The sequence below is a fragment of the Crinia signifera genome, chromosome 6, assembly GCF_055691185.1.
Source record: "Crinia signifera chromosome 6, ASM5569118v1, whole genome shotgun sequence".
Taxonomy (NCBI): Eukaryota; Metazoa; Chordata; class Amphibia; order Anura; family Myobatrachidae; genus Crinia; species Crinia signifera.
In genome coordinates, this window is record NC_139222.1 from 121,735,983 (window position 1) to 121,757,939 (window position 21,957).

Sequence of the window (21,957 nt, forward strand, 5' to 3'; positions counted from 1 at the left end):
ATTGATAGAATCAGATTGGTTGCCCATAGCAACATCCCATCTCAGATAAAACTCCCATCTTACTAAATCCTCCTCCCCCCGTTTCATTTTAGTAATACAGGTTGAGTATCCCTTATCCAAAATGCTCGGGACCAGGAGAATTTTGGATAACGGATTATTCCGTATTTCGGAATATTTTAATATTTCAATGATGTATTTTGAAGTATCTTGCATTTATGCTGTATAAACACATAATATACACACAAATATATTTTATTACCACATAAAATACACACAAATATATTTTAATTGTTCAAAAAACAAGGTTTCAAAACGTGAAACAAAATGTGTGTACTATCTCAGCACTGAATTTGAATGCCAAGCAATCATTTTCTTGTACATATATAGTGCCAGTTACATATCATGTCCTCAGTAGTGCTGTTACAAATGTCCCCAGTGAGTTTTTAGCAAAAAAATTTTTTTTTTCACTTTCTGGAATGTCCGTATTTCGGAATAATTCGGATAACGGATATTCGGATACGGGATACTCGACCTGTACAATACTTTAGGATAAAACACACAATACCTAAACCAACCTTTATAACAAGTATATAAATATTGATTATTCTCTAATGCAAATACATTAGTTGGAGAACTGTAAATGACACATTTTGAAAGCGCAAGAATATTATTGATATGACAATTGTCAAGATTATTGAAATGCTTTCTAATTGGTAAAGTCAGTAAATCAAATATAATAACTAATTATTATAAATCGTTTAATATTTCATGAATTTGTGTGATGTTGATCCCATAGTGCATGGTGGACTATGCAATGGGCTTGTTAACATGAACTGGCGCTGAGATGTAATACGTCGTTCAGAGGAAATCTGTGCGTTGGTCCAGTCTCATAGCTGAAATAATAAGGGCAGTAATGTTCACTGAATATTAATTTCCCCAATAGATATTTTATATTGTGGAAAATGTGCTTCAGCGATGAACCACTTTATTTAAAATTGTTTCTTACAATCTGTCTTAAAAACTGACAGGTTCAATGCAGGGAGATATTCACGTTCGATAGCAGAGAGAGCGTCTTATGCTCTGTGCACCGCATTTCCCATGAGTTTTAAGGGCTAATAGACTCTTCCAAAGACAAGGCAAGTGGGACTCACTAGCAGCAAGTGATTAACCTTATCATGCATTATTAAAATAAATCCCTCAAACTGAGCACCCTGCTAAATTTATCTCTGCCCTCTTATGCACATCGTTATTGATTATACCAGGATTATGAACCCCTAAAATTGTTTTGTTTGCTAGCAATTAAGAGATTTTCACTAACAAACACAATTTATTCCTGGCTGACTGCTGGCCAGAGAGGTACAGAGGACAATGATGTAGATGTCCCGCAACCCATCAATGATCCTTGTTGCAAACAGCATGTTATTTCCAGCCAGTCTGCCTGCAGAAAAGCAGCAGTTAATGTTTTACCATTTGTTTTGTGATCTCATTGCAAGCAGGATCATATCATATATTTTTTGAACCAAAAATCTTATCTTTATTCTTCTCAAATTTATACTAATGGTGTGAACCTTAGGACAAACCATTATGCCATGTTTAGGCTGTGGTTACTGTTATTATTACCATTTCTAAAATACATCATCCTAACAATATCTGGTTCATACTAAACAGGTATGATATTTATACAGGACATTCTTATTCAACATATAACAATACAGGTACAGATGTGTCCTCTTAGATCATTGTATCATGGGCCAAATGTTGCCTATTTCACAACTATTTTTGCAGGATTAACACGCTTTTTTGGACAGTCCCGCATCCGGCCCGGGTGTGTGTGTGTGGGGGGGGGGGGGGGGGGGCGATTGGGAGACCCTCCAGCCCACTACTGTTCTGAGGTGAATAGACATTGTGCACACAGTGTCTATTCCCGGAGACAGAGGGGCTGGGTGCACAGAACCCCAACAGTGGCAAAAATGGGTCGTAGCCTAGTGGGAGTGTCATGAGCATAAACCATGCCCCCTTGCTGCTAGGCCATGCCCCCAATTTTGGCCACATGCTGGAGACATGCACAAAGTCCCTTCCGCTCCTATTTCAGATGTTGGGAGGTATGTCATTGTACGCACACTCCTGGCTACAACATGCTATGAATGGGAAGAGCAGATGCACGAAAATGGGCCACAGCCTTGTACCAGCTAGGCAATGCACCGTTTTTGCAGCTGCGCATATCGGCTCTTTAGCTTATCTACAGATATTTTTAGGCTCTTTGTCTCAGACTAGTTGGCTACCTACAGTAATACACTGTAGAAAATACACCTTAGTCATGTGCAGTATAAGGTAACTAATGTATCTACATAAGCATAATCTAATAATGTATGTGTCTGTGTGTGTGTGTATGTGTATGTGTGTGTGTGTGTATGGATGCTCCATGATAACTCTCAAACACTTTAAGTAATCATCTTCAAACTTTGCCGACTACCTTATTATCTTAAGGGATAATCTAAGTTCGAAGATGGGTTTAATTGGATGATCCCTTAAGGGTGCTGTCATAAGGGTCCATGCTACTGTATGGCAGTACAGGTAATATTGTGAAGATGTGACGTTCCTCTGCACTGTCTGCAGAGCCCTTTTGTATGTTGTACTGTATTTTAATTTTGTATTTTGCTGAATATACAATTTACGAATAGAAATGTTTTGATGACAGTCAAATTATTCTATGTGCCGTGGTTGTGGTAGGATTGGGAAAACTGCTGCCCACATTTTATTAACAGAACATGCAAAATGTTGTGGCCATTTGCAGAACAATAAAAACAATTTGCTAATTGCTCATGAATATTGTTATGCCCTATAAAGTGGCTGACTTTAATGTGAATACGTTTTGAATACATTTAATTTTACCTTGTATTCTTGCTTGAATAAACATTTTCCTTCAAGGGGCTTGTAAATTGAAGTTTTATGTAATTAACAAGAATATGTGTCTCATTCTGCTTGAAGAACTTTGCAAACCTCATCAATGGAAAAGAACAATTTATTAAACTAGTCTGACAGAAAAGTTATGAATAATATTGGATTTGAAGAGTAATATACTGTAAGTACATAGTATACTCTGTAGGGATAAATGAGTTGGTCTGATTTAAGAAATGCACAAGTGAGTTTTAAAATAAGATGAATTATATAAGTGGGGAATATTTTAATTGCATCCACTGGTGCTCTATTTATAAATGTTATAATAAGCACTTCACTGGTGTATTCCACAGATATATAACATATGTCTCTATATTTACAGTACATTCGGAATCATTAGTATTCCACTACTTGGATAACAGATGGAAGAATTCAACGGTATCAGAACTGCCTAATTTTTACAACTTCTGCCCATAGTTCATAAATTATCCATGTGAAATGTAGATGAATATTAAAGAGATCAGTTCAGTTGCAGGGTACTTTTACTAAGAGTCAAATTAACTTCAAACTGTGAAATATAAGTTTCTGTGTCTAGGTTGGATTGCTTTAAATAACCCGCATCTTAATAATGATATCATCTGAGCACCCGGATGAACGATATAGGGCATACACACTGAACGATATAGTTCAGTGATGTCAGTGATGTCACCCAACCCCCCTTAAACATGCAGTCAATGACAATATATACAGATTTGACTGCATTTTTAGATAACGGGGGGGGGGGGGGGTCGTTATTGACCAGCGGGAGCGTGAATCGTTAACAATATAGTGCATACACAATAGACGTTATGAACGATAATATAGTTAACAATATCATTTTAAAATATTGCATAGTGTGTCCTCATCTAAAAACTTAGGGCCAGATGTATCAAGCTTCTAAAAGTAATAAAGTGGAGAGCGAGAAACAGCCAGCCAATCAGTTCCTACCTGTCATTTTTCAAACCTAGCCTGTAACATGACAGGTATCAGCTGATTGGCTGGCTGTTTATCACTCTCCATTGTATAACATTTTGAAGCTTGATACAACTATCCCTTAGAGAGAAGTAACAGCTGGCATGCCCAGAAAAAGACAGTCGTATTCACAAAACGCCTGATCTTCACATCAATTTTGGTTGTGTTTGTTGGCACTTGCAGAAAGAAATGTTAGCTTTTTGTAATTACAACTGGGAGATATGGAGGGATCTGCCAAGGAGAAAACCATCATTGTGAGGTTTAAGCAGATAAGCAAAAGCGCAGTTAATCTCCGAGAATTCTGGAGTCATCCCTCCCCCATAATGGCTGCAACATACCTCTATTTTGATATGTGGAGGCCGTCACCACATATTAGAGAAATTACCTATAGCAAACTTTTATTTTAATTCACTAACCTCTTGTGTCATAGAAGTCAAATCGTGGGTGAAATGTAATAGGGTGAGAGAATCAGAAAGTGGTAAGAAATCTCTAGTTTTTTAAAAGCGGCAATCATTTACACTGCAAAATCAAACTGCTCTCATCCTATTACATTTCACCCACGATTTTCAATTTTGACTCATTTAATGTGCATCCTATTCCAAAACGAAAATACAATGGAATTTGCTGCGCTGTGTAAGAAACTTTTAATAAATGAATAATGAAAAACTTTTTTAATAATAAAAATGCCACTGTAGCAGTTAGACTCAGCAGTAATCACCAGAAATTATATTACATGTACTCTGTATGTATAAATCAATTGTATTCTATTGACCTAAGTGCGATTCACTGGGGTATTTATAATTGGTGCACTACTTAACCTCCGGAGTGCCTTGTTGGCAGCACTGCAGAAATCATCAGCAAAATGGCCACATTGCTGGCATTTCTCGCATGCGCAGTAGTCTCTGGAACACCCCTAGTGACCTTAGTGCCCATAGTCTACAGCGCTGCTGGATAGAGAGGAAGAGGTCCAGACGGAGTCTGAACACGGTGCCTTTGGTGTGGTGTAATTCTGTGTATCGAAAATGGTTGACATGTTCATGTGTTCTGTATGTAAGCTGTTTGCAGGCTGAAGAAAGGATAGTTCATGGGCTTCTGTAAGTCAAGAAAACCAGATAAAGATGTTGTACCAGCAGATACTCTTTTTAGGGCACAAATATAAATCTCAAAGAGGTTGGCTGCTTTAAATGGCAACTGTGCCATTTTCCCTGACATTTCTATATGCAGTGTTGGCCAACACTGGACTCTGCAACCAAGGGCCTTTGTGAACTGCCCACCCTTCAGCCATTATTAATATGCCAATAATTAGCTACAACTCTCACTAATATTGCTCAGATCTTTATATATTCATACTAAGGGGTGAAGATATTGGTATGATGTGGCCTCACGGCTTAGATTGCCCTACCTATATTCTGTCTGTTGGGTTCATTTACTAAGATGGGAGTTATATTGAAGATGGGATGTTGCCCATAGCAACTAATCAGAATCAACTTCTTATTTATTTAACACCTTCTAGAAGATAACTAACATCTGATTGGTTGCGCATAGCAATAGCACTCTAATCTTAGTAAATAAACCCCTTTGTGTCTAGGACTCATTTCTCTCCTCAAAATTTCTAGATATATCCATTACAGACTTTATAAGGTCACACCTGTATCTGGTAATTGGCGAACAGCATGCTCCCAAAATTGTCCACAATCTGTTATTTTCTGCTAACTTTTCTTTGTAATTATATTTTAGAGTAGAAATCAAAAAAGTATGTGTTTCACACTAGTAATTTAGCTTCCTGCATCGCTGAGGTCACATTTTATTATTTTGTTCAGCTCAGTTTGGGCACACGGAATTTATTTGTCTTGTGTTAGTGTAATTTATGATTTAGCAGACTTAAAACCTCAACTGCTTCATTCCACTCCCTTCTGTTTAAATCCTTAAATGTACGTTTGTTGTGATCTGTTGTGGGTCTGCCTGCTGATTTCATTACACTCAGCACAGGCAAAATAGCTTAATATAAGACAAATTCTTGTTTCTTCATAATACGGCTTTATCTATTAAATAGTCATGCAGCTCCATTACAATAAAACCACACTGGACCATATTTGCAGACTAGACACTTTGCTGAATGAGGTCTAAAATTATTTAACCCCTATGTTATCAATATGAATTTATTGCACTTATCTAAAATGATTATCTACATGTAATTCTACTTATTTATTTAGAACATTCTAGAATGTGATATATATTATCTGATTGGTTGCTAAGGGCAATATCCCATTTTCAATAGAACTTCCATCTTAATAAATGTACCACATACACTTTACCTCACTAAGGGTCAGATGAAGGGATGCCAATCTTGGGGCATTTTTTAAATACAGGGGCGTAACTAGATATTAATAGGCCCCATAGCAAAAGTTTTTAAGGGCCCCCTATTTAGCAACTGATGGTGATAAAAGTGTGTAAAACATATTACTTAGACAGTAAAGATGGGCCCCCTTCAGCTCTGGGCCCCATAGCAGCTGCACCCTCTGAACTCTTGGTAGTTACGCCCATCGGCGAATCTAGAATTATGGTAATGGATGGTCCCAGATCTAGACATAACATCAGGGGGACCTTTGCGCGGCGTAGCCGAGCGGCAAAAGGGGGTGTGGTCTCATGGGAAGGAGGCGTGACATCACAAAAAGGGGTGTGGTATTACACTTTAGACCATACACAGTAATGCCCATTACACATTTTAGCAAACTCCGTAATACCCATTACACATAAAGCCACAGGCAATAATGCCAATTACACATAAGTCCACACACCATAATGCCCATTACACATTGTGCCACACATCATGATGCCCATTACATACTATATCATACCCTCCAACTGTACCGATATAGCCGGTACAGTACCGTTTTTTAACGGACTGTACCGGCTAAAATAAATTGTACCGAATGTACCGGTTTGTGGTGACATCGGCCGCCCAGGCCCCGGAAAGAGAGAGGAGGAGGGAAGAGAGAAAGTGCTGGGAAGCGGCAAGACGGTGGCTGAGTGCTGAAGGTTCCGCTCATACGCTGATTGGCTGGTGGTTTATCACTCTCCATTTTATCACTTTTCAAGGCTTAGTACATCTCGCCCACAGTGACAAAATGGCAACGTGCATGTGCAGAGGACCAAATGATGGCCATATTGGTAAATGCTTTGATGGCACCACAAGCAAACACCATGGAGACTATCAGGTAGCACATTCCATAACTCAGCACCCTACAGGAAATAATAGGCCTCTGCATAACCTGTCACTGTACCTTTCCGGGTAACTGTTGTCTTTTTTCTCGTGGTTATAATGAATTAAATGTGATATTACATTTTAGGAAGATAGTAATATTCTGGGCAGGAGCCTGGATAAAATAAAACAGGATTCGCACATTAATCAAAATGGTTCAACATGCGTTGTGAAGAATTCAGTATATTTCTATTAATTACCTGAATGCTTCTATTATCTTAATTCCTACTGGCCTTCCTTATCTGTCTGACTTATCAATAACATGGACATGACATTTTAATATCTCCAGCCAGAAAGGTTGAATACTGGGTCAGAGCATTAATTAGCGTATGGCAACTAATGGTAAATTTATTTAGCATGGAATAGTGTATTTATGGAACATTTCTGGAAGTGTGTGCAAGTGACTGTCCTAACTCTTATAATAGAAGCTTGTGTCATGGGAGTTATATACAGTATTAATATTATTATCCTTTATTTATATGGCACCACAAGGGATCCGCAGCGCCCAGCAACAGAGTACAGAAACGAATAAGCAATACAATGACTTACAGTTAAATACAATAGAGGACAAGTACGGGGAACATAACCATAGCTGCATCAGTAGAGGGCACTGGAAAAAGTATCAGCGGGGCAGAAAACCGCCGTATTTTGCCAGACCAGTGGGAAGATATATTAAATCTAAGGGCGGGATGTACTAACGGGAAAATGTGGTAAAACCCCTGTTTTACCGCATTTTCCAATGTACTATTACCCGGCCACCACGTCACCACATTGTAGGGTATCGCCACCTTTGGGACCCCCCTCTCCCCCTCCCTCTGTATTACCTGGTCCAGGTCCTCCTGGACCCGGAAGGTAACACATCTCTCCCCCTAGTGACGCAGCCAACGTCCTTCTGGCTGCAGGGGGAGAAGGAGGCGCCAGGGACAGCCTGCTTAGCTGTCCCCGGCGTGAGGGATGCAGGAGGGGGCAGGGAGGTGACAGAGACCCCCCGCACACCACATTCCAGGTATCCCGGGGGGCCTCCGTCACCGCATCGCGATGCCAGCCGCATTTGTTAGTACATATGCGCTGGCATTGCGGTGGACAGCCGGCGAAGGGCGGCGATGTATATTAATACATCCCGCCCTAAATCTGACCGTTTTTACGAAAATCTGATTCACTCAAACTTTGGGGTCCTGAGTAGAGCGGAGTCCTTGCTCTGATCACTTTGGAGTTCTGATCAGAAACGAGTCTAGCAGCCAAGTTCAGATATTAGATTTAAAAATGTATCCTACGTACTTTGAATTGTACAGTCCTTCCCTTACGATTTCCTGCACAAAAGAGTCAGGGCCATCTTAACAGCATTACGGGCCCCCGGGCAAAGCAGTGCAGCGGGGCCCCTACCCAATATATATTATATATATATATATATATATATAATCCAAAAAATCCACTAATGGAAATGAGCACTCGCCTCCAAGTTTTTAAGATAAAAAAACTTTTTTCATTTATTCATCAACAGAAAAAAAGATTTTTAGGTTTTACACATACCAAGTCAGTTGTCAGTTTTTCCAAAAACTGTCCCAACGTTTCGATCCCAATCCAGGATCTTTATCAAGGGGAAGTCACCAAAATATCACAGCCTTTGAAGGGAAAATGTAGTCAGCAGTCCAGAGGTCCTTCTGCTACAGTGAGCAGAGACCTACTGAGTAGCCGCCCTGTCCCGGGTTTATATGCACAGTTAATTGACAATCATTAATGCAAAGCCTCCTCCCCGTGCCGACAGGTGTAACAGCTCTAGAATCAGGAGTGCTTCCTGTCCATGACACGCAAGCTCCACCCAGCCCTGTGGCTGGTGGAGCGCATGCCATGTCACTTCAGTTACAGTGTCGTGATAGGTGCTGGGCTCCGGCTGGGGGCGGTGTTAGCTGTCCGTGCTGACGGACTGCTAACTAAGTGGGGCTGTCAGATCCTTAACGTGCAGGTGTCTCTATACAATAGCGTCTTTACCGCTAGGTGATGCGGGGTCTCTACGTCCCTCAGTGTCTAACTGTGCAGCGGTGGTGATACTGCTGGTGCCGTGGGGTGATGTGGGGTTAGTGTTCATGCGGCTATGTTCTAGACTAGTGGTGCCGTTTGTCCCCATTTCTACGTGAAAAAACAAAGTGCGCTACAGTGGTGAGAGATAAAGGTGTGCACAGTGCAAACCCAAACTGTGGGGAAATAAGGAACCTTGGTGCATTATCCATAACCAGGGGTGTGTAGTGAGGTGTGTGTTATCAATGTATATGACAGCCCGAAGGTGGAGGAAATTATATCATTGTTAGTACATATGCGCTGGCATTGCGGTGGACAGCCGGCGAAGGGCGGCGATGTATATTAATACATCCCGCCCTAAATCTGACCGTTTTTACGAAAATCTGATTCACTCAAACTTTGGGGTCCTGAGTAGAGCGGAGTCCTTGCTCTGATCACTTTGGAGTTCTGATCAGAAACGAGTCTAGCAGCCAAGTTCAGATATTAGATTTAAAAATGTATCCTACGTACTTTGAATTGTACAGTCCTTCCCTTACGATTTCCTGCACAAAAGAGTCAGGGCCATCTTAACAGCATTACGGGCCCCCGGGCAAAGCAGTGCAGCGGGGCCCCTACCCAATATATATTATATATATATATATATATATATATATATAAAAAAATATATATATATATAAAATATATAATCTGTTTGTTGATTCACTTACCAAAGACTGTGGTGAGAGAAACCATGCTGATTCCCTGTGGAAGATCCAAGAATTTTTCATAAGAGTGTACCATTAAGTAATTAGGGTCAGATGTGTCAAGCTTCAAAAGGGGATAAAATGGAGAGTGATAAACAACCATCCAATCAGCTACAACCTGTCATTTTTCAAACCCAGCCTGTAACATGGCAGGTAGGAGTTGATTGGCTGGCTGTTTATCACTTTACATTTTATCCCCTTTTGAAGCTTGATACATCTGCCCTTAATCTTGACTACGCACTAGGGATGGCCACTTTTGGGTTAACCATCAAAGTTACCATTAGTGGCTAACCTTGATAGTATAGCAGGGCCGTCTTAACATTAGGAAGGGCCCCTGGGCAACCTAGTTCACTGGACCCCCCCCCCCCCAAATTAGTTTGCCCAGGAGCCCACAGTCACCTCCCCAACCCTCACCTCTCTGGCTCCGTGCGGCAGCCAGTCAGCTTCCGGCGGCCGGGGATCCGATCATCTTCGCTGGGGGATCCGGGCAGCGGGATCAGGGCAGCGGCGGTAGCTAGGAGCCTGCCCTGAAGTGGCAAAGCGCTATTAACTGGCGGGGCGGGAAGCGCTGTTGCATTTGAAAAGACTGGCCAGACGCTGATTGGCTGAATTCAGCCAATAAGCGTTCGGCCAGTCTTTTCAAATGCAGCAGCGCTTCCCGCCCCACCGGCAAATAGCGCTAATGGGAAAGATGGTGGCCGGGTGGCGGGGATCCGACCATCCTCGCTGGGGAAGGGGATCAGGGCGGCGGTGGCGGTAGCTAGGAGCCCGAAGCGGCGAAGCACTATTTGTCGGCGGGGGCGGGAAGCGCTGTTGAATTTGAAAAGACTGGCCGGATGCTGATTGGCTGAATTCAGCCAATCAGCATTCAGCCAGTCATTTTAAATGCAGCAGCGCTTCTCGCCCCCCCTGCCGGCAAATAGCGCTTCGCCGCTTCGGGCTCCTAGCTACCGCCACCGATGCCCTGATCCCCCTGCCGGATCACCCAGTGAGGGTGATCAGAACCCCAGCACACGGACCCCCGAAATTAAATTCACTGCTAGCTAGGAGGTGAAGCGCTATTTGCCGGCGAGGTGGGAAGCGCTGTTGCCTTTTCAAAGACTGTCCGGATGCTGATTTTCTGAATTCAGCCAATCAGCGTCCGGCCAGTCTATTCAAATGCAACAGCGCTTCCCGCCCCGCCGGCAAATAGAGCTTCGCCGAATCAGGCTTCTAGCTACCGCCACCGCCCTGATCCCCCTGCCCGGATCCCCCAGCGAGGGTGAGCGGATTCCCGGACCCCGGCCACCATCTTTCCCATTGGGCTGGGCCGGGGGCCCCTAGGTCCTAGGGCCCCCGGGCAACTGCCCATCGTGCCCAATGGGAAAGACTGTAGTATAGTACATAACCATTGATGGTCATGTCCATCCCTGCTCTATGTGGCCAATTGGGCTCTGTTGGAGAACAACAAAATGGTTTAATGTTTATTTATTGTTTTTTTATTCATACTCTTCATTACTATTATGTATTTAAAAAACATATTTTGTTAATTTATTAGTACCGTTTATATATATATATATATATATATATTGTACAATATAATTAGAAATTAAAGTACAATTTCATGACAATGGTTACATGGTACACTTTTAAACATCACTTATAGGGCGGGATGTACTAAGCAATTTGCGAAAAGAGCTGCCCTTTGTGAAGCTGTCGGCACCAGGTGAGGGGGCGCCCACGGGTCCCTCTCACCTTCTACCCCAGGGAGCCTCCTGCTGCAGATGACTGCAGGGTCTCCCAGGCTCCTCCTCCCTGCACCCAGAAGGAGAAGTACTACTGCTAGGGAGGAGAAGGTCACTGGGTCCGGCCAGCAGAGGAGGAGGCTGCCCGGACAACAGGTGAGGGGGGACAGCATGGGCGGTGTGGGGCTGCTGGGTCCGGTGTGAGCGGAGGGGATGCGAAAAGAAGCCCATAGGCTTTTATAGTGTAAGGCCAGAAAAAGCTGGCGTTACCCTCTGTGTCAGAAACGCGGTTGTCCCGTGTTGATACATGTGAAAATGCGGTAAAAAAATTGTTTTTTTTCCCCCACATTTTTAATTTGATACATCCCGGCGTCAATCTACAAAACAAGTAGTGAAAATCTATAATCTATCTATCTATCTATCTATCTATCTATCTATCTATCTACAGTATCTATCTGTCTATCACTTTATCTAGCCATCAATCCTCTTTTTAATTAGTTTTACTTTATTCAGTTTACAAACTGCTACCTTTCAGATCAATGATATCGGTTACAATCCTTGAGGGCTGGGAATGATGTAGCACTTAATAAACACAGACAGGCAATCTGTATGGCATAGACAATAACTAATTAACAATGGCTACAGCATTACATGCTGTTCAATGAAAAAGGCAGGAGTTCTTGGCCCTAATTGTTTAAGCTTTTACAGAGCAAGGGCATTGAAGTGGAAGTGTTTTTAAATGGCTAATACAATAGTTGTAATAAAAGAAGCTGCATGTTTTTGCTGTTTGTGACTTTACCAATACCTGTGACATACACAATTCTGAATACAATAATAATCACTTTAGTTTATAGAATTAATATTCTTTGCTTGGAAATGTTGATGCCTGAAATATGGATTTCTGTAGCTACATGTGGAGTTTCCTCATTTAAAGGATACTGTAACTCCGGGCTGCCACTAGGAATTTTGGGGCCAGGGACTGATTTCCCACCACCACGCCCCCCTCACTTCACTTATCGCCCGACTCTTGCTCCCTCATCCCATCCTGCTGAACGCAGCAGGTCCCGAAGCACAGACTTCTTCAATGCAGGACGCCTGCAGGCAATTAAAATGCAGCACCGGCTGGTGAGCCAATCAGAGCTTGTGTACTGGCAGTCACTCTGATTGGCTAATGGTACACGATCTCTGATTGGCTCAAAAGCCGGTGCAGTATTGCAATTGGCCACCAGCGTGTCCTGCATTGATGAAGCCTGTGCTTCATTCAGTGCACCGAGAGCAGTGCAGGCAGTCGTGGGGGGGGGGGGGGGGGGGGCTACGGTGGGCAAAATTAGATACCCGGGCCCTTCCAGAGACCAGGGCCCGGGACAGTGGTACCCACTGCACCCCCCTATTGACGGCCCTGCTGTAACTTAATCCAGACTACCCCAGGGCTAGTCCAATGTAACCAGTGGCTAAGGAACAACCTTTGGAGAAAGAGACTGGCCTACTCTTCTCTATGAAATATACTTCAAGGACCAGAGGTGTAAATTCATACCAGTTGCCCGGAGGCAAGTCAAAATCTGGTGCCCCCTCCCCTTAAAAAGGGTGTGACAATGACCGGTGTGTCAGACTCACAAGATTCAGCAATCTGCAGCATGAGTCAGAATTCACCAGTGAGTCCCATCACACAGTCTAGCAGCAGCAGCAGGTTCACCACTGTTTGCTGCAGTACTGGCTGATCAGTACCAGGCACGAGCTGTCCTGTCCCCATTTGCAGGAGTTACCATGGCTCTTGGGGCAGAACTGATAACTGTGTAGCAGCAGAGGGTGCATCACAAAGCTCCATTGGAAGAACAAGGGTCACACTTGGACCCCACTGTGAACCAGCAGGTACCCTTTTAGGGATTAGAGTCCGGAGGCAGGAGCCTCCATTGCCTCTGGGAGTTACGCCCCTGTCAAGGACAATAATGGTTAATGAGAGTTGTTATTCAATAGTGGTTCTGTGGAACCTGCATTGGAAAAGGTTCATCTACATTTTAAATATATAATAATAGCTAACTTTAATTAGTGATAAGATGCATATTAGTATTACAAGAATGTTCAGACTAATCTGTGGCTATACAATCAAACAATTACTGAGCATAGATGACATGAATTCTTCTCTGAATGGAGTTGTCCCAGCAGAAGATTGCTGTGATTATATTCTTCCCTCTGCTGGGAGAGTAGGCAGCATCGGCACAGAGCACAGAGTTGGAGACGGGTTTCTGTCTTATCTCGCAAGAATACAAATACCTTTGTGAGGTATTCCAGGGGCAGGAGAACACATTTGTTGTGCATTGTTGTTTGCCTGCTTGAAAGCATTGAGCTATGACTCAATAAATTGTTCCCCACACGCTGTTTTCTGGTCCCAGTGATATTTATTGTATACAAAATATTCTGTACGGTTGTAAATTATTACAGAAATACTAACAATAAAATGTTTTCTTTATATTTTGTGCAAGGACACCGATGTGAAATAAATACGTTTTTGTTGTCTATACAATTTGTGAAGAAAAAGATAAAAGTGAGATTGGATACATTTTGAAGGCAGTGATGGTAATTCCCCACATTCTTTGTTAGAAAGAAAAAGTACTTGTTTTTATAGTTTGAAAGGCGAGTACGGCAGCTTGAAAGGGGGATAGTGTACAGGACTGTCATCAGAAATTATGGTTACCAACAATATCAAAATAGGAAGACCCCCCTCCCAACACACACACACACACACACACACACACACACACTCCTATAGTCACTATACACTCCCCCCATGGCCACACATGCACACACACACACTGACCCATAGCCTCACAATCATTACACTATACAGTATGTCCTCTCTCTGACAGCCCATACTGCAAACTGTGGAAGGGACCACACGCTCACCTTGATATTAAAGAAAACAGTGTAGGCTTAATTGTTGGAGGTTGGCACACCCCCTATCTAGAGGCTGCTGATATACATATAACATATCTGAAGCACCGCCTACTCTAGCACCTGAGACATTACTGTGTGTTAATGTAGACTTAATGTTTTATTAAGGCCCTATGGTTGAACAGCTTGCAGACTGTCTTTCCACTGCATCTCTTTGTAATAATACTTTACAGTATGTTGGACTATGGACTATGGTTCATTTCTTTAAAGTGCCGAGCCACAAGTTGCTCGATCAGTTTACCTTCGAACACCATTCGGACATTGGACCATTGGAGGACCATCCATTCCTTGAAGGACCGTTTGGTTTTGCCAATGCACAGATTGCCACATGGGCATTTGTAAAGTACACAACATGTGTATTGGTGCATGTTAAGGGGTCCTTAAAATTGTATTTCTTCCCTGATCTAGGATGGGAGAAGGTATCTCCTATTTCCAAGGAATTGCAGGTTATGCATCCCAGGCATTTATAGTTTCCTGCTTTCCTGGACAGGAAGTACAGTATTTTGGTATTTTCGTTCGAAATTGGTGATGCCATTATGTACAGTAACAATTTATCTCTGAAATTTCTACTTCGCCTTTATCCTGGCATAATCTCCTTCTTGGTTTGGATGCTTAAATTAGGATTGGAGCCCACCAATGGCCAGATCCCCCTAACATTTTTGATAAATTCATCTGAATTAGGTGGTATAATTCATGTCCAGCTGACTCTTTCTGTTCTATGCGTCTGGGACGTAATGCACTTTCCCTAGGAAAACTTAGTGAAGCTTTATTGAATCTTGCAACTTGTATCCTCTCCTCAAGAATTTGTTAATAAGCATATCTATTTCTGAGATAGCTATCGCTTTATTATTACACACTGACACAATGGCAGGTATTCAATGGGGATTCTCGCGGGCGGCAGCGAAACCTGTGTAGGATTCGCTGCACTTTCACTGCAATTCTCCCTGCAGGGCAATTTGCCGGGCAGCTGCCCGTCCGCCCTATTCAACGCGTCAGGAGCTCTCCACCACTGACGGCGAAAATTACCCCCTACAGCGAATAGCGCTCCCGGCTCTCTCCCCTGCTTCTGCGGCTATACTGCCACTGCAGGGGATGGAGCGGAGTCACGGTGGGGGAGCCCGCTGATGCCGCCAGGTGCCCCCGCACAGCCTCAGGACAGGGACGGCTCCAGCAGCAGCAGCAATAGCAGACCTCCGGCTCCAGCAGTCCCAGTGGAGTGCTGACATCTGCTATCACCGCGCTGGGGCTGCTGGAGCCGGAGGTCTGCTATTGCTGCTGCGTCTGGAGCCATCTCTCCCTACTGTCAGCTGCTGAGGCAGGTCAGTGTCCCACCTGTTGCCCTTCTGGGGTCGGGGAGCAGAGCGGGCTGCATGTCGGGTGTCGGACCTCGGCTGAGAGGTGCCCTGGCTGCTGAGTGGCATCTTCCTCCAGGTGCCCCCCTTTCCCCTCCGCAGTGGTCCGCACAACACTGAACGGGCGGGGGGCGCCGTTGATCTGACATAAGGGCTGCAGGGACCCCCTGTCCGCTGGTGGGTGGCATGCAGCAGGGTCTGGCAGGATGTCCCTGCGGTGTATGTGAGATCAGCAGCGGGGTCCCTGCAGTGGATGAGAACTACTAGTTCCCATCCACTGCAGGGACCCCGCCACTGATCTCACATACACTGCAGGGACCTCTTGCCCGCCAGCGCTACCTGACATGACCATGCGCTGCCAGACCCCACTGCATGCCACCCACCAGTGGGCAGGGGGTCCCTGCAACCCTTATTTGAGATCAGCGGGCCCCCCCTGCAATATGTAATTGAATCAGCAGCACAGCATATGTAATGTGACCAGCAGCGCCCCCTCCCTGCATATGGTATGTAAAAAAATAAAATAATTAGACTCTTCAAAAAATTAAATAACTGATTTTTTTACACCCAAAACCCCCCCCCATCATTTTAAAGGATCACATTCCAGTTCACCTAAAAAGATGACGAATGTAAAATGGAGAATCATGGCGAAAATCAATGGAGAAAGCAGTTCTCCATTTCAGCATTGAATACACTCCCGGTGAATTCCACTAAAAACCCCATTGAAAAACACCGGCGAATCGCCAGTCATTCGCTCTTCATTTGCAGCAAATTCTCTTCATTCAATAGGGTGAATTGTTTTTTTTTCTGTGAGAAAATCACTGTAAACCCGGCGAATTGCCTGATTCGCCAGAAAATACGGCGAATCAGAGGCATTAAATACTGGTCAATGACTTCGGCATGAATGTATATAATTCATTAGGGGAGCACTCAACAGTTTTGTAATGCAGGTAAAAATGCTGTATATTTATTATAATGATTTTCTAAGTTACAATGTCATCATCATAGTGCATCTCAATGTTTCCGTCACATGTGCGCCTTCATCAGGAGTCACAGCTGAATCAGTTGTGCAGCACAGCATGCGCCACCATCCTCACCTACAGCAAGAGGAAGTATTGTAAAGCAATGTCTAAGTACTAAACAGAAAGTAAATGGAGAGCCGCGCGTGTTGCCTTTTCACAGCAGAATAATTTGTGAATGAAAGGGGAAACAGCATTCACCTTCACAGTACTTTAATAAATCATGAAGATAATTGATTTTTAGCCTCATTGCTACACATTGATAAATAAGCTTCAGAATAAAGAATGGCCTTTCAGGTTCTCTGTACCTTATCTATCCACCCTTTTCAATTTAATATTACCCATGAGTTATAAGCAAGAAGCAGTGCTAAAATATTAAATAAATCAGTATTTGTCTTGTTTGCTTTCAGTTCTACTATCCTGCAGATTTTTTTTATATATAAAAGAATACAAAAAAATAACAATAAAAAAATCTATTTAAAAAATGTTATAGCTAAAAACAATGCCTTATACAATGAATTCTGTGCCTTGTTAAGTTAGCTCCCCATGTCAAGTACAGTAATCTGCACCAACACCTAACACAGCATCGGTACATCACACTCTTCGCAGTTTATTGGATGGGAACCATTGTTGCTGGCTATAGAGAATGCCTCCCAACATGACCATTTCCAGGTGGGAATGTTCTATTGCTGGACTTCCCACTTAATATTCGATTGCCATGTGCAGGCCCGGATTTCCCACTAAGCCCGTGAGGCATGGGCCTAGGGGCGGCCCATTTTATGGGCGGCAGTGGCAGCAGCATAGCCAAGCGGAGCGGGCATCGGCGTGTGATGAGTGACATCATGATCAGCGGCGGCGCCGCTTGTCACTCAACACTGCCTGCTCGGAGACGGCATGCTGCAGCTACACATGTGTGATTGCTCTGCTGTCCGGCCGCTGCGACGCCCCGTCTGGTCCGGTACATGAGGATCAGCTCAGTGTGCCGATGCTGAGCTGAGCCACTGCTCCCCTGCCGCTTTTGGCTGCTGTGTCAATGGGCATGCAGAGAGGGCGTCATAGTGTGTGTGCTTCCCTCTCTCCCTCCCCTCTGCACTACAGAATTAAAAAAAAGGTGCGTACTGTTGTGGCTGAAGTTTGATAATATATATATATATAATCAAACTACAGCCTGAGCAATGAATATGTTAAAATGGGGGGTGGGGGGGCGAGGGCAGCGGCAAAAGTGTTGTGTCTAGGGGCGGCCTGAACCCTAAATTCGCCCCTGGCCATGTGGTGAACTAGTTCCTTAATAAGAAAGATTTTAACTACACAGGAGAGGCACACTTGCCGATTTTTCTTCCCCCTCCTGCAGGAAGGGGAAGCATGGCTGATGTGGTGCAGTTGTGACTGGTGGGTGGGCGAATTAAGGGCATGGCCACATGATTGCATTGCTATGGCACCACTCCCACCATCAGGGCCAGACTGGCCATCTGGCACTTCTGGTAAATGATTTTGTGTGTGAGCCCGCTGCCTCAAGTTCTGAGCAGCTGGGCTTCATTCACTGTGCGCCGCGCCGCCCCCACTTCATTAGCATATTGACCCTATGATGCCACAGCGTCATGACGCAGCCGCTCCTGAACCCTCTGCCCTGCCGCCTGGCTGTCACTATGTGCCGCTTGCACACAGCATGTCAGTCACTGGGTCATTTGAATATTGCTCCATACATCTTTACCAGCTCCTGTGGTTGAAAAGGAGGTGACTACCATCAGCTCCCATGTGCTATATGGAGGTATGAGAGTGTATTTCTAACTAGCCTCCTGAACAGCTACCTTGAAGTCCAGCGGCTACAATATCTAGGAGTTTAAATTATTCTATATCCACCAGAGGTTATACAAATGCTCTGACAGAGGTGGAGCTTTATTGTGTCTTATGGGCATTACTTGTGTCATAGGGCTAGATTCTCTAAGCTTCAAAAGTGATAAACTGTAGAGTGATAAACAGCCAGCCAATCAGCGCCTACATTCCATGTCACAGACTGTGTTTGAAAAATGTCAGACAGTAGCTGATTGGCTGGCTGTTTATCACTCTTTATTTTATCACTTTTGAAGCTTAGAGAATCTGGCCCATAATATGTAATGGGCAATACAGTGTGCAGCAATGTGTAATGGGCATAACAGTGTATTCATTAATGGGTAATGGAAATTACAGTGAGTTCCATAATGTGTAATGCCTCCTTTTTGTGATGCCACACCTACTTTCCGTGAGGCCACGCACCCTTTTTGCTGTGTGGCTTTGCCACGCAAGGGTCCTGTCTGCTCCAGGTGAGCCTGTGTGCTCAAAATATTAGGGCCGATTTCTGGTTCCAGTCCGGCCATGCCCGCCATACAGCACTATAGAAACAGGTGTTGTATAGTAGGCACGGGGCTTCACTGATGTAATTCAACTCAAATTGCATTATCAGGTCCTCCCTGTTGCCCACTTGTGTTCTGTAAGTGGGCAACCGAGGGGGAGTGGGGTGTTTAGGAGAGAAGCAAGGGATTTGCTCCCCGATTTCTAGGAGCCTCCCAGTCATTTCATGAGGGTAGTCATGTATGAGATGACGGCAAGCATACATTGAGTGGGATGTCCAGGAACAGAGCATTGGCCATTTTCCTTTGATAAATAGAACCCTTGTTGTCTTTAAACAAAATATCTAGACACAAAATACAAGATTGGATCTCTACTAATAAATTAGCAGCTGTTTATAGTCACAGTTTTGAATCAATTATTCGCTCCAGTGCCAACATTGACTCAAAACACTTACATTTCGTCTATCATCCTGCAAAGTTACTTCGTCATTTGATAATTCTATCCTGTAATCAAGAGTTAACAATTTTATTCAAATTGGTGTATTCGTTGTTACGGCATAGCAATTAATTTTAAATAGCAAACTTTCATTTACTACAAGGCAAAGTGCAATCTGGATCCAATTAACTGGTATATGCAAAAGAAAACATCTTGCTATTCACAGTCTCCATAGATAAGACAGTAGCCCATTTTTTAAATAATTTGTTTTAATATATGTATATTAGATTGGCTTTTGCATTTATACATTTGCAATTTTATCAGGTTGAAATCAACTCTTAATAAAATGTAAACCATTAATCTTTATGATTATCTAACAAGAAGAAAGCAGCAATTTATGTGTGAGCACTGGTAAGATGGAATAAACATTCTTTCCTGTTGCAAAATGCTACATAATATGTTGCAGTTATATAATTAAAACATAATAACACAAACTGAGTGGGCGTGTCTATTTTGTTCTGTGAACTCTTTTGGTATGTATAGCACATTTCATAAGGACTCATGTTCACTATACCGGGCCTACTTGGGTGTACAAGTTGTACAATTGAAAAGCGCAACAGAATCTGCTGCGCTATATAAGAAACTGTAAATAAATAAAAAGAAATAATACTTCCCAAATAGGTTACTTATTTACAGCAAGACGCAGGCACACATACAAAAATACACACATAAGCAAGTAAGTAAATAAATGTTTACTTTGATAAAACTGTTCTTCACGTTTTTAGGAGGGTACTTTCCATTTAAGAACATTTCTGTGGGTTGGTCTATTGATTGGTTTTTAAACATCTGAAATACATTAAAATAAACAAAAAACATAACAATACATAGGGGTCAATCCTATTACTTGTGAATGATTCGCGAGTGCGTTTCAGCATTAAAACGGCACCCGAACGGCAACTCGCACCCTTCGGCGATAATAGGATAGACCCCATATACTGTATATGCTATATAAAACAAAAATGCACATATATTTTTCATGTTTTTTTCCAACCTGACAGAATATGGAAACCCTTTTAATTAGTATTCTAGACCAGTAGTAGTAGTATTGATATTTTGAACAGGTTTTGTGCATGTTTCCTCTCTGATGACACTTCCTGCAATTGTTGCTCCTCTTGCAAATTAGCTTTTTCAAATGTCATAAGTAGATGCTCTACAAAGAAATGTATTCTCATACACTGTCCTACTGGAATATGTCTAAACAAGTGTGCCACTATCTGATTCAAACACTGAATGTGCTATATATATAAAGTACACAGTGTTCTGGATTATTATATCCTTCCCCAGCACACATTTATTTTACTAATGCATAATGAATAAAGAAGCAGAATATTGTTATCTATACAGTATATATGTATTGTGAAATAATGATGGCAGCACACATATACTGGACTAATACATAGAGAATAAAGAAGCAGTACGTTGTTATCTATACGTATTGTATTGTGAAATAATGACGGTCATTCTGCTTTGTCTGGGAATAGAGATGAGTAATGGGGCCTACACACAGAGCGATTTCAGGGCATTTTCTAAGCGATCTAAGTAGTTCCCTTAGGAAATACACAGTAGGAGGCAGATTCTGTGTATAGAGCAAATAGCTCTATCAGTAAGGTGTGTGTGTCACAGGCAAGGGGTTTGATGGTATCGTGTGGTGCTCAGGAACTGGAGACTGACCAGGAGATGAAGGGTTGCAACAGGCAGGTTTAATGAAGGATTTCATATAGGGGAAAACAATAGTAAGCTCAAATACTTCTTTCAGAAAAAGTCAATGACAAAAGAAAAAAGCAAGTCCTCGCGGGAGAAACTTGGGGTTTTCAGGGATAGTTGATGAGGGTTGTGCTGGAATGACGCTTTGAAGAAGGTAACGAAGGCTGCGATTGTATCTGGAAAGAAGAGTGGAACGTATAATAAGACAATTGGAGCCAATAAGAAGAGCTGAAAGACTTTGGTATACTGGAACTGGAGAAAATGGAACTGGACTTTAGACGGGAGCTGGAACTGGAGGGTACTGCGAGGGTCCAGTAGGGCCCAGAGGATGGAGGCAGGCCAAAGGAATGACCAGCCTGTGGAAACTGCGATGAGGTCAGATGGCAGCTGGAGTAAACTGACAGGCAGGGCAGAGTGAGCACAAGGCACTAGGGATAGACAGGATCCAAGGATGCGCAC

At 43.1% G+C, this 21,957-nt stretch overlaps 1 protein-coding gene across 1 annotated transcript in view; it reads left to right on the forward strand.

Moving 5' to 3' along the window:
* Positions 1-21,957, forward strand: part of LOC146008078 (thyrotropin-releasing hormone receptor-like) — a 94,828-nt gene that overhangs the window by 52,190 nt on the left and 20,681 nt on the right. The window lies entirely within an intron of this gene.